This window comes from Saccopteryx bilineata, chromosome 12 (assembly GCF_036850765.1).
Source record: "Saccopteryx bilineata isolate mSacBil1 chromosome 12, mSacBil1_pri_phased_curated, whole genome shotgun sequence".
NCBI classification, from domain to species: Eukaryota; Metazoa; Chordata; class Mammalia; order Chiroptera; family Emballonuridae; genus Saccopteryx; species Saccopteryx bilineata.
Genome location: NC_089501.1, coordinates 27,398,614 through 27,410,764, shown reverse-complemented (window position 1 = coordinate 27,410,764; position 12,151 = coordinate 27,398,614). Strand labels below are relative to the sequence as shown.

At 41.1% G+C, this 12,151-nt stretch overlaps 1 long non-coding RNA gene across 1 annotated transcript in view; it reads right to left on the bottom strand.

Moving 5' to 3' along the window:
• LOC136316427 (uncharacterized) overlaps nucleotides 1-4,868 on the bottom strand; it is a 70,521-nt gene extending 65,653 nt beyond the window's left edge. Inside the window, exon 1 of the long non-coding RNA XR_010727707.1 lies at nucleotides 4,736-4,868. This is a non-coding gene — a long non-coding RNA (uncharacterized lncRNA). The remainder of the gene's footprint in view (nucleotides 1-4,735) is intronic.
• Nucleotides 4,869-12,151: the final 7,283 nt, after the last annotated feature.

Below are 12,151 nucleotides of genomic sequence, written 5' to 3'. Positions count from 1 at the left end.
GAGTCCAATGGGTGTGGCCTCTGTGTTCCCTAGGTGTGGTCTGCCCATAGACCCACCACCTCCTCTATTTTGGTATTTTTCTGAAGTGAGAAACAGGAAGGCAGAGAGACAGACTCCTGCATGCACCTGACTGGGATCCACCTGGCATGCCCACTAGGGAGCAATGCTCTGCCCATCTGGGGCATTGCTCTGTTGCAACTGGAGCCATCCTCAGCACCACAGCCAACTTTGCTCCAATGGAGCCTTGGCTGTGGGAAGGGAAGAGAGAGAGAGAAAGGAGAGGGTAAAGGGTGGAGAAGCAGATGGGCACCTCTCCTGTGTGCCCTGGCTGAGAATTACACTCAGGACATCCACACACCAGGCCAACACTCTACAACTGAGCCAACCTGCTAGGGCCCATAAGTCTCATTTTTATATCCCACCTATGTTGTAAAATCATACAGTTTTTAGTTTTTTATTATTTACTAGTTACACTTAGTATAATGTTCTCAAGCTCCATCTATGTTGTCATAGTGGCAATATGTCATCATTTCTTATGGCTGAGTAGTATTCCATTGTATATATGTACTACATCTTTTTTAATATATTTATTTTTAAAAGGACATTTTTATCCCAGTTTCTCCAAGTCTAGCCCACCAATAAATTATAGCACTAACAAGTATATCTTCTGCATTCAAGCATGTGTCAAATAGCATGCCATGGATTCTACCTGGGTTTTCAGTTCATAAGCACAGAATGAATTTAAACAATTTGTTTATATCACACCCCTGGTGAACTCATCAACAATATGCTCATTGCTCATAGGCGAAGGCCTAACACTAAATATGAGCTTTTGTGATCTGGGTTCTGGTTCTAGCCAAATCTTCAACAAGGTCTCCCACAGATCCACGCACCCCTCTTTCATGGCCCTTCTCACATTTGTGCTTTGTCATCTATTTGAATGTTTATCTGAATAATGTCAATGAGACCAATGAAAATGGAGACCCAGTCTGTTTTCCATTGTGTTTACAACATCCCAGGCAGAATATGGCACATAATCAATTCTCAACAAGTATATCTGTTGAGTAAGTTAAATGAAATGATCATCTGGCCTATCTGTACTTTCTCATCTGACTCTGTTGGGTGGTATCCATAGATACAATACCTGGCATACCTGGATTGGATTCAGGGTAAAAATATTTTGCTAGTCTAGACAGCCTTGTTCCCACTGAGAAAATGATAAAAATGGACAGAAAGCCAAAGCCTCAGAAATGAAGACAAATACTGCTTTTACACAATCAACAGAGATTTTCACAGCATGCCTTCACTTTTATACCACTTCAGAAAATTAGCAATCTGTTATTGCCCAAGTGGGAGGTATACAATGGAGAGAGAGAACACAGGGCTGGGCAAGGGGCCATGGTAAGAAATAGGAAATTATCACAGTTGACAACTTGTGAACCCTTCCTCAGAGCCCCCCTGCCAGGTAATATTTGAATTGGTCACATGTTCCCAGAGAACAGGTGTTGCCACTCTGTCCATGATGCTAATAGAGTCAGGGCTTCACAGCTGCCTGCCAAATCCCGATGACGCCCTTTGTTGGCTCGAGTACCAGGAAGTCTTGGTTTCCTAAAGACAAGAAACCCACTATTTAAATTTACATGGGCCTTCAACTACCACAAAGGCAAACTGCTGAAAAGTTTATTTCAAATTGAAATGAAAAGGAAACATCTTAAATGACACCAGCTGTTTATTTCAGTTCTTATTTTTTAACCAGTTGAGCCAAGCACATTAATTTTCAGAAGAAAAAAGCTGCAGATGTATAGAGCTCAGGATATTAACTTGGGGTGGGGGTATTTGGCCAAATAAAAAAAATGCCATTTCTGGATTAAAAATCCTCATCTTTTTGGATTTTAACTGAGCAATAATGAAGTCTTCCAGCTGACTGAGGAGGGAATAGGAAACAGTTTTTCTTCTTATGAGCATATGGCCCATTAGAAACTGGATGGAGAAACTCCCCCACCCCCCACCCCAGGGAACCTCTGTGTCTCTAAGGCCATTCTTCTAAAGAGCTATCACAACACTTCCCAAAACTGCTGTCACATCACACATTAAAATTCAATCTTTGGCCCTGGCAGGTTGGCTCAGTGGTAGAGCGTCGGCCTGGCGTGCAGGAGTCCTGGGTTTGATTCCCGGCCAGGACACACAGGAGAAGCGCCCATCTGCTTCTCCACCCCTCCCCCTCTCCTTCCTCTCTGTCTCTCCCTTCCCCTCCCTCAGCCAAGGCTCCATTGGAGCAAAGTTGGCCCTGGTATTGAGGATGGCTCCATGGCCTCTGCCTCAGGCGCTAGAATGGCTCTGGTCGCAACAGAGCAATGCCCCAGATGGGCAGAGCATCGCCCCCTGGTGGGCATGCCGGGTGGATCCGGTCGGGCGCATGCAGGAGTCTGTCTGACTGCCTCCCCATTTCCAACTTCAGAAAAATACAAAAAATAATAATAATAATAATAATAATTCAATCTTTGTACAGCACACTGGAATAAACGGATGGGGTTGTTTTTTAAGGGTTTACTAGATAAACTGAAAAATACAGTCTCTGATTATCATGGTAATTGTGCTGATAATTAACTGAGTTTGGCAGAGAAAGAAGCAAATATGGACTTTGCCAGAGGTTAGGACTCTAGCCTCTTCCCCGCCGACCTCTTTGTAGGCATTTACACCCACAACCACCCATCAGTAGGCTCTCCTGAATTACCAGCTGAATCTGCACAAGGGCCCAGGCTGGGCCAAGGGTGGGCTGGGGCTGGGGCTGGGGCTGGGGCTGCCCCCACCCCAGCACAGATAGAGCCAATGAACCGAATGTAGACCAAGAGCACCTAGGTGTCACTTACAGTGATTCTCAGCAGGGAGTGATTTTGTCCCCCTACCCTTCAAGCCAAGGGACATTTGGCAATGTCTGAAGACATTCTGATTGGTACCAGTAGGTATTTAGTGGGTAAAGACCAGAGAGACTACTAAACATCCTACAACATATAGACCAGCTCCCCATAAGGAAGAATTATTCAGTCCAAGTAGCCATCGTGAAAGGTTGAGAAACTCTACCCTCCTTGAATATATAGTGAGGGGAAAGAGTATTTTCAAAAGAAGGAGAATATTTTATTTCCGTGAATGATATTATCTGGCCAAAGAGGCCATTCTCTGTTAAGGTCCAGTCTGGAAACAAATACAGATTTAATATATTTTCTGTGAGCCCACGTTTACATAGATGTTTACATAGTATTATATATTGAGTTAGCGTTGCTGGTAATCAAACCTCTGAATCAGTGACCCTGACTGTCTAATTGCAGTGACCCTGATTGTGCCCCACAAGGACCTGGGCACATCAGCACTGAGAGGAAAGCACAGAGCCATAGTATGATATATAGCAGTCCAGAAGGACTTTCACTGGAAATAAGCACTAAAGCTGGTTGTAAAAAGCATATATTCTTTTTTCCCAGTTTTAATGAGATATACTTGGCATATAACATTGTATTAAAGATGTAGAACATAATCATTTGATATATGCATATGTATATCAAAAATATATATAAATATATTAAAACGCTTACCACAATATATTTATTTAACATCAATCATACACAGGTGCATATTTTTTTCTTGTGATGAAAACTTTTAGGATCTACTCTTTCAGCAACCTTTCAAATATTTAATACAAAATTTTTAACTATAATCACCATGTTGTACATTATATCTCCAGAACTTATTTATCTTATCACTGGAAGTTCGTAAACCTTTACTTGTTTCCCCCGCCATTCTCCACCCTCCCAGCTCTGGACACCACCAATCTTTGCTCTGTTTCTGTGATTTGACTTTTTAGATTCCGTGTATAAGTATAATCATATAGTACTTATTTAAGAACATGTATTCTTTACCCTGGCTTATAGCTAGTATTAATATTTATTCCTGCTAGTTAATGCTTCTGAAGGACACTTACGGAATGCCTCACTTTCAGAGTAGAAAGGGTGGCTACAGAATGAATTTGTCAAAGAAACCCTAGTTGTTAAATATATTAATAAAAACAGAAATGGATTTTCAGAGGAAAAGCAAAAGCATTCAAGTAGATTTATAATTTCCAAATCTAATTCTCCGACTCTGACCCCTGCGTGTCTTCTGGGCACTTCTGTCCGTCTGGAGTCCTCAGTTCTAGGAACCTTAGCAAGTTCGCAGGCAGGCCTCACCCCGCAATGGGCAACCAGGCACTCGGGATTGCTGGATTGGCTCTCTTCCTCTGCCCAGATCACATGCACACCAAGCTTTTTTGATAGAACTACTCAAGACAGGTGGAACCAGAATGGAGGAGGTGGGTTCTTCTGTCTGAACACAAATGGAGGCAGAAGACCTTCTTTCTGTTGTTGGGCTCACCCCCATTCCTTGTCTTTGAATTCATGCGGTGGGGGGAGGTGAAAGGAAAAAACTAAAACTTTGCTTCTGCCCTTTTCCTCCACTTCCATTTCCTGTTTTTACCCCTCCAGCCAGAAGGTACAGGCTCTGCTTTCACTTCTCTTTCCTATCAGTGGATCTGCCTCTACTAGGCTCGCACCAGGAGGACAGGATGTGGCCCTTCCTTCTCCACTTCAGCCTCCAGGCTAAATTTAATGACATGGAGGTCATGAGAGAGAACTCGTAAGAAGACTTAAAATGAGAGACAGTTTTTAGTATTATACACATTACATGATGCATGTTTATCACTTTTTACCTTTGAGAAGGAGGATCAAAAGGCCATAGTGACCCAGTTAGTAGGTGATGAAGACAGGATTCAAAGTCAGTTCTCTCTCACCAAACTTGTGTCTTGTTACATGTATAAAAAACCACCAGCGGGAGAATTCAAGTCGACCTCTTGAAGTCACTTTAGCTGTGTGGCCTCTCTATGTTTGCGTTCTTATCTATAACATGTAGATGATTATAATAATGTCTGCTTCCTGGGAATGCTATAAAGATTAAGAAAGTTAATAAATGACAGTGTAAACCAGGAGACAAATGTCAGGAGGAATTATTGTGATACTCTGTACCTTACCATATTGGTGATAAGAGAACACGCTCCCAGAAACTGGTGACACTGGCGTTCTTCTATTGTTTTCAGAAGTTACACTGCCTAATTGAAATCTCCATATCTGTAGTTTTTGAAAAGGTTTGTACAGCAAATGCAGAAATAGTTTCTAGACTAATTTTTTGTAAAGCCACTAAAGTCAAATGTGCAGTTTAGTTAAGTCAGTTTTGAGAGAAGCACCAATGAAGTATTTTTTGTCATGTACCTGCAGAATCTGCTGGAAATATCTTAAGGGTTAGCTCTCAAAATGCTATGGATGCTCAAGAGTGTGCTGTCTGCTCAATATTTACTCACACAACAGTTTCACCATCTGAGTTTACTATCGTGTGACGTTAGTAAATGCTTCATATCTCCATTTTGCTGTATAATTTACCCGGCACGGTCATATGCACTATTTGATTCCAACAACAAATGTCATAGCAGGAACATTTTATCTTATTTCTAGGTGAAGCAACTGAGATTCAGCATTATCTTTCAGAAAAATAAATCTGTTAAATCCTGTCCTCTCTGTTTGAACGTTCTCTGTGGTGGAACATCATATTACATGTATTTTTATTTTCATGGTTAAGCCCTCCATGGTAAAGCACTGCTCAGCATGTGGCCTATGATGCTTCCCAAGTGGGCCCCAAGCTCCTGTCCACCTATCAGCTTCTTCTTGTCTCCTGACCCACCATGCTCTGCACGCCTCCAGGTGGTTCCTCCCATGCCTTGAGTCCTCTTCATCCCTTGCCTGGTAAACTACTCCCGCCCTCTTTGATTATTTCAAAGTGTACTTTTGCAAAAGGCACTCTAGAAAGCGCAAGTTTTTCATTTAGAGTCTAAGGTCCTCTAGTCGTTGTTCTACCATTATAGTGTTTACTATCTCTGCAGTATATCTGATTACACGTGATTTTTTATCCAACTAAACAGCACATTTGGGGTAAAATCATTTCTTATTTATCTGTTATCCTAGTAGCTGTTATCCATGCTGCCTGGCGCACAGCGGCTGCTTTGTTGAATGGATGAGTTTGGGGACAGGGCCTCAGATCCCCAGTGTCTGCTGATGTCATCTAGGGGTGCAAGGGAAGCTCCAGAATTGTTGCAGAATAAACATGTTTGGAGAAGAGCAGTGACGTGCAAACACAGCCAGCCAGTTCTGTTTGTGTTCCTGCCCTCCGCCAAAGGTTTAGTTAAGTCAGTTTTGAGAGAAGCACCAATGAAGTATTCGTTGTCATGTACCCACAGAATCTGCTGAAAATATCTTAAGGGTTAGCTCTCAAAATGCTATGGATGCCCAAGAGTGTGCTCAATATTTATTCACACAACGGTTTCACCATCTGAGTTTATTATCGTGTGACGTTAGTAAATGCTTCATATCTCTATTTTGCTGTATAATAGTCTGAAGCAAATCTGCATTTTTATCAAGGTATTTCTTAAAGTAGTAAAGAAAAAAGCTAAAAATATTGAAGGATAACTTCACATGGAATGTGGTAGAAAGAGTACTGGTCTGGAAGCCAAAATGCTCAGTTTTGTCTTGGTTTGGCAATTATTAAGTTTGCTAGCTAATTAATGTCTAGCAATTAATGAATTAACTGGCAAATACAACACTTTTCTAGGCTTGGCTTCATTATCTAAGAACAAAGGAACTGGGCTAGGTGACTCTAACCCCCTTCCAACTTTATTAATTTACTATGAAAATACTCTGATGTGTCCCACATAAAACTGATCACTATATAGTACTATTTTGTGATTTGATTTCTTAATAATTTTTATCACTATAAATTTTCACTAAAATTATGCACTTCATATTTATTAAAAGTTTTTCTATATCTTGGGGGGGGGTGTGGATAAAGTGTTGTTTTTCTCAGAGTCTCCTTCTAAATTGTCTAAAGCATTTCCCCCTGCCCATGCTAGGAGCCTAAGGTCCTCAGCTTAGACGGGTGTGAAGTGGATCAGGTATGATTCCACTTCAGAAAAAGAACACACCAACCTTCAGGCAGCAGTCACTTTCTCTGTGTTTTATTAGGTTATTTGGCTAGAGAGAGCAGGCTTTTGTCAGGGCTTGGGGGGGGGGGTCTACACTCATGGGTGTTTCTGGGGTGATGTCATCTTCAGCTTCTAATTTGGGATATATGAAGCTAAAAGAAAACTCAAAGAACTCACCAATGTATCTATATCATTCCTTGTGTCCTGAGGTCCGTAAGCAGTTTGCTTTCATCTCTCCACCTTTCAGAGTCTGCTTGTGCGTGTTTTATACATTAATGTCCAGGCTTTTAGTTGTACTTAGCAGAAGGAACAGGGGAAATATGTTTACTCCATTATCCTGGAAGCAAAAAGTTTTACCTATTTTTGAGCATCTAAAAAGTCAATTTGTAAAACCGTTTTATAGATAGCTTTAGGTGGAAAAGTACTCACTATAAGTCTCAAAAATGTTTTCCAACCCTTTGGTGGGCATTTTCCCCTAATCAAATTCAACAAATTATCTTGACCACTCTTCTCCAGAACGCTAGAGAAGTTTGCCGAGTGTCTGCCAGGTGCCCGGTCCTGCAGAATGTGCCCAGCTGAAGTCTTCCTTCACTCTGGGCAGAGAGGAATCTGCTGATTTTTACCCTGCTGTGTATTACATGAGCCTGACTAGTTTCCCAACTAAGTCACAGATAATGATTGTTTCAAATTCAATTCACATTATCTTCTAAAATATTTCCATTTTAGAAGAAGCCACTGAGTGTTCTAAGAGATCAGCCACTCAAAAACATCTTTAGAAAAGTAGCAACAGAATGAGATAAAGGGCTCCAGATTAGTGCTCAGCGCCTTCTTTGCTTAAGTGATATAATTGAGCTAATGGAGTAAACTGAAAATAATGGCCATTGGTACTTTTTAATTTCTTTGGATATATTTTTTTTTCTTCTAAAATAAGTAGAAATCTAGCATGAGAGTGAATATATCTATAAACTAATCTTCTAAATACTCTCTATGAATTACATAATAATTAATTACATAATAATTCTGAGTCATTCCCTATGTACCATGAAGGTTAGATTATTTTAAGAGTAACAAATCTAGAAAAATGTGCTTGGTGAAATTCAAAAATCTATACACAAGTCTTCATATTTAGGCATTTAATAAGAAAGACATTTCAGATGTTTACATAAAAGAAACGTGAGGGCCTGACCAGGCGGTGGCGCAGTGGATAGAGCATCGGACTGGGACACAGAGGACCCAAGTTTGAAACCCCGAAGTTGCCAGCTTGAGCGTGGGCTCATCTGGTTTGAGCAAAGCTCACCAGCTTAAACCCAAGGTCACTGGCTTGAGCAAGAGGTTACTCAGTCTGCTGTAGTCCCCCAGTCAAGGCACATATAAGAAAGCAATGAACAACTAAGGTGCCGCAACAAAGAATTGATGCTTCTCATCTCTCTCTCTTCCTATCTGTCCCTCTCTCTGTCTCTGTCACAAAAAAAAGAAACGTGAGAATTATAAAAAAAAATAGATTATGAAATATTCTTAAACAGTTGAGGTGAAAATATTTTAAAATCCCAATTAAATTTTCCATAAAGATAGGTTAATTTTGAAAGAGAGGGACATGCAATAAGAATTGGGATATACGTTCAGAAATTGCAAATGGTATATAATATGTTTACAAATCTCATTCCAAGGTATACACACAAACATCCCTGACTGTCTACTCAGTGCCAGCACCGTGTTACCACTGGGAGCAACTAGTGACAAGACGACAGCTCCTATTTTGTATTTTAGTGGGAGAGGCTGGGGATATGTTTATAAACAAATAGGCAAAGTCATTTCAGGGGGTGCTAAGAGCAGCGAGGAAAATAAAAGAGATGTTATTCTGGAGTATGATGGTAAAAAGGGGCTCCCTTCGTAGAGCGTGGCCCAAAAGATCTCTTGGAGGAGGAAACGTCTAAGCTGAATCCTGAAGGTTGTGACAACAATGCAAGCACAGGGCTTTTGAAGCAAACAAGCCCGACATGTTTGGGAATCTGAAAGACACCCAGTTAGAGGCCAGAGAGCAAAGTGATAGTGAAGGAGAAGCTCAGAGAGATGAGCAAGTGAGGTCACTGTGACTCTTCACACCGTAGTGCCCTCTTTGGATTTCATACTCGGCACCATGGGAATTCACTGGGAAGAACGTGGAGAGAAACAGGGCACAGAGATTGCAAGCATTCTGTTACCCCCGTTAAGCTGTAACTGTTTGTAAGCACTTGGATGGAAATTCAACCCGGATGTTAGAGTCTGAATCAGAGGAGTAGTCTGGTCTGGAGACATCTATTAGAGACGTGGATATATAGTCGCTATTTGTATTAGTGTAGGTGCTCCCAGAAACAGGCCCTGAGACAAGCATTTGGATACAAATAGAGTATTTGGGAAGTGCAGGAAGCACCAGCAGGGAAAGTAGAAAGTGGTTCAAGAAAGAGAAGGTAGTCCCTTAAAGAGGGAGTATCAAGCCAATTACCAACGTGGGCGGTGACAAGGAAACTCTGGGAAAAAGTACAAAACATAATGTACTTTTCCCCAGAGTTCCCTTGTCACCATTTAAAGTATACTAAAGACTAATGTTCAAAAGTCAATGGTCTCGGTTATCATCCAGGCCTGCCACAGGCAAGAGCAGGGCTGCAGACTCTGACAGATGGGATTTGTCCAAAGGAATTGGGGGATTGAGTAAAATGATCTAGATAATTCATTTGACCGGTCAAGATTTAAAACTACGACTGTAGCTCTAGCATCTGCACTCTTACCCATCATCCTGTGCTTCTTCATCATACAATATGTTTATTTAAAAATATTTAGAAAATATAAAAACACATAAGGTAGAAATATCAAGAGAGTTTCCAAGTTTGAGGGTGACCTTGATAAACTGGGAAGTAAACCTCCTCCCTTCTGCCACTTGAATCTTTGACCAATCAGAAGTAACTTTTTTTTATTAATTTTAATGGGGTAACATTGATAAATCAGAGTACATATGTTCAGAGAAAACATCTCCAGGTTATTTTGACATTTGATTATATTGTATACCCATCACCGAAGTAACTATTGTTAATAACATTTTCCCTGATAAATATCAATGACACTTTTTTTTTTAACCAAAAAGTGGTTAATTTGGCCCTGGCCGGTTGGCTCAGTGGTAGAGCATCGGCCTGGCGTGCAGAAGTCCCGGGTTCGATTTCCGGCCAGGGCACACAGGAGAAGCGCCCATCTGCTTCTCCACCCCTCCCCCTCTCCTTCCTCTCTGTCTCTCTCTTCCCCTCTCGCAGCTGAGGCTCCATTGGAGCCAAGATGACCCGGGCACTGGGGATGGCTCCTTGGCCTCTGCCCCAGGCGCTGGAGTGGCTCTGGTCGCAACAGAGCGATGCCCCGGAGGGACAGAGCATCACCCCCTGGTGGGCAGAGCGTCGCCCCCTGGTGGGCATGCCGGGTGGATCCCGGTCGGGGTGGGGCGCATGCGGGAGTCTGTCTGACTGTCTCTCCCCGTTTCCAGCTTCAGAAAAAAAAAAAAAAGTGGTTAATTTGATTGTTCCTTTAAGAATAGTCGACAGAAAAGAAAATCATTATTTGCTGAACTTCAATGATCCTCCCATGTAACCCAATTCCTTTGTCATCTTTTCATCAATATTATAAACCTCGTTATTAATTTGAATATATTAGCATTTCAATAATATAGTTACATAAAGACCCTATTTTTTTCCAGCATATTCCCATCCAAGTTTTCAGTATTTTGTAGTGTTGATGCTGAGGGTCAGGGTTTGCAAGCTGCTGTGGGCCCCCCACCGGCTTTATTTACAACTTCTCACAGTTTCCACATAGCTACAGATGGGTTCTAAGGCCTTGTCTAGCTCAGATTTCTTTCTGTTATGCATGAGAAGTGACCCAGATTTTTTCAATGCCCGTGATCTCTGGAATAGCAGATTGCTTCAAAAGAAGAGTTTATATAGAGAAATCAAACAATTTCAGTGAGGAGTTACCCAGAGATTTCATAATTTGCCATTAAATAGAATTCTTTGCATTGGCAACAAGAAGGCATTCTGCCATAGTGAGCCATTTCAATCGATCGAAGTCTACTATCACGTGGCTCAGAAGGCAGAAATAATCTAATCATCCACCTAGCTAGAAGATAAGGCAGAATGCTTTATAAAGACAATGAAAGCCGGCTAAGCAGGCTGTGATCGACACTAAGACCTCTGTACCAAATAAAACACTTTATTTTTCTTAGCCCTTGGTCAAATAATTTCTTTCCTACTTCTAAATTTCTCTGTAAGTATAATATAAAGAAGTACCCAACTTATTTACTGAAAATTTTGTTAGTCTTTTTCTAGAGAGTTCTGATTATATAATATACCCTTAACACTATCAAATAGACAATGACTTTTTTTATCTTCATCTATACAACTGTCTTGAAAGCAGTACCTTGAATTCATTATGGTTTCAAATTAAATTTAAATCCACAATGCTCTCACACATGCTGTTCAAAACAATCTACTCCACAGTATTTAGTTGTGAAGAAGTATTTGCAGTTTGTTTGAAATCACAAAAGTCAACCTTGTTGTTCTTGACTAGCACAAATACATTTTTTAAGTGAAAAAACATTAAGATTTAAAGATAACAAATAGAGGGAAATATAATTATTCCCCATTTGGAACTTAAGCCCACTGTTTGTACACAGACCATATTAAAATCAAATTATAAACTGTTTTTAGTAAGCACCTTTAAATTGCACTTAGTATTTTATATAAATATTAACACTTCTAAGAGTTGCTTTAGAGAGGAATGCAAAGGGAAAAGTCTTTCCCATTGTCTGTCAGTGACAAATAAAAACTTATAAAGTTGCATTTTAGGTGTCTCGCATCTAACTGCCCTAGAACTCCATACATCTTGCCCTCTGACCTGGCCTGCCAGGGCCTGGTCCTCCTTCCTGACTCTCTCCTTGGCTTGGCATTACCCCATCTGTCCTCTAGCTTGCTTTAGGCTTAACCTGGCTCTCCCTCTAGCCCTCGGGATGTGTTGGCAACCACTGCCCCTTAACTTGACCTTAGTCCCTGTGAGAATTCCCGCCCCTTCCACGCAGAGCAGGCCTCC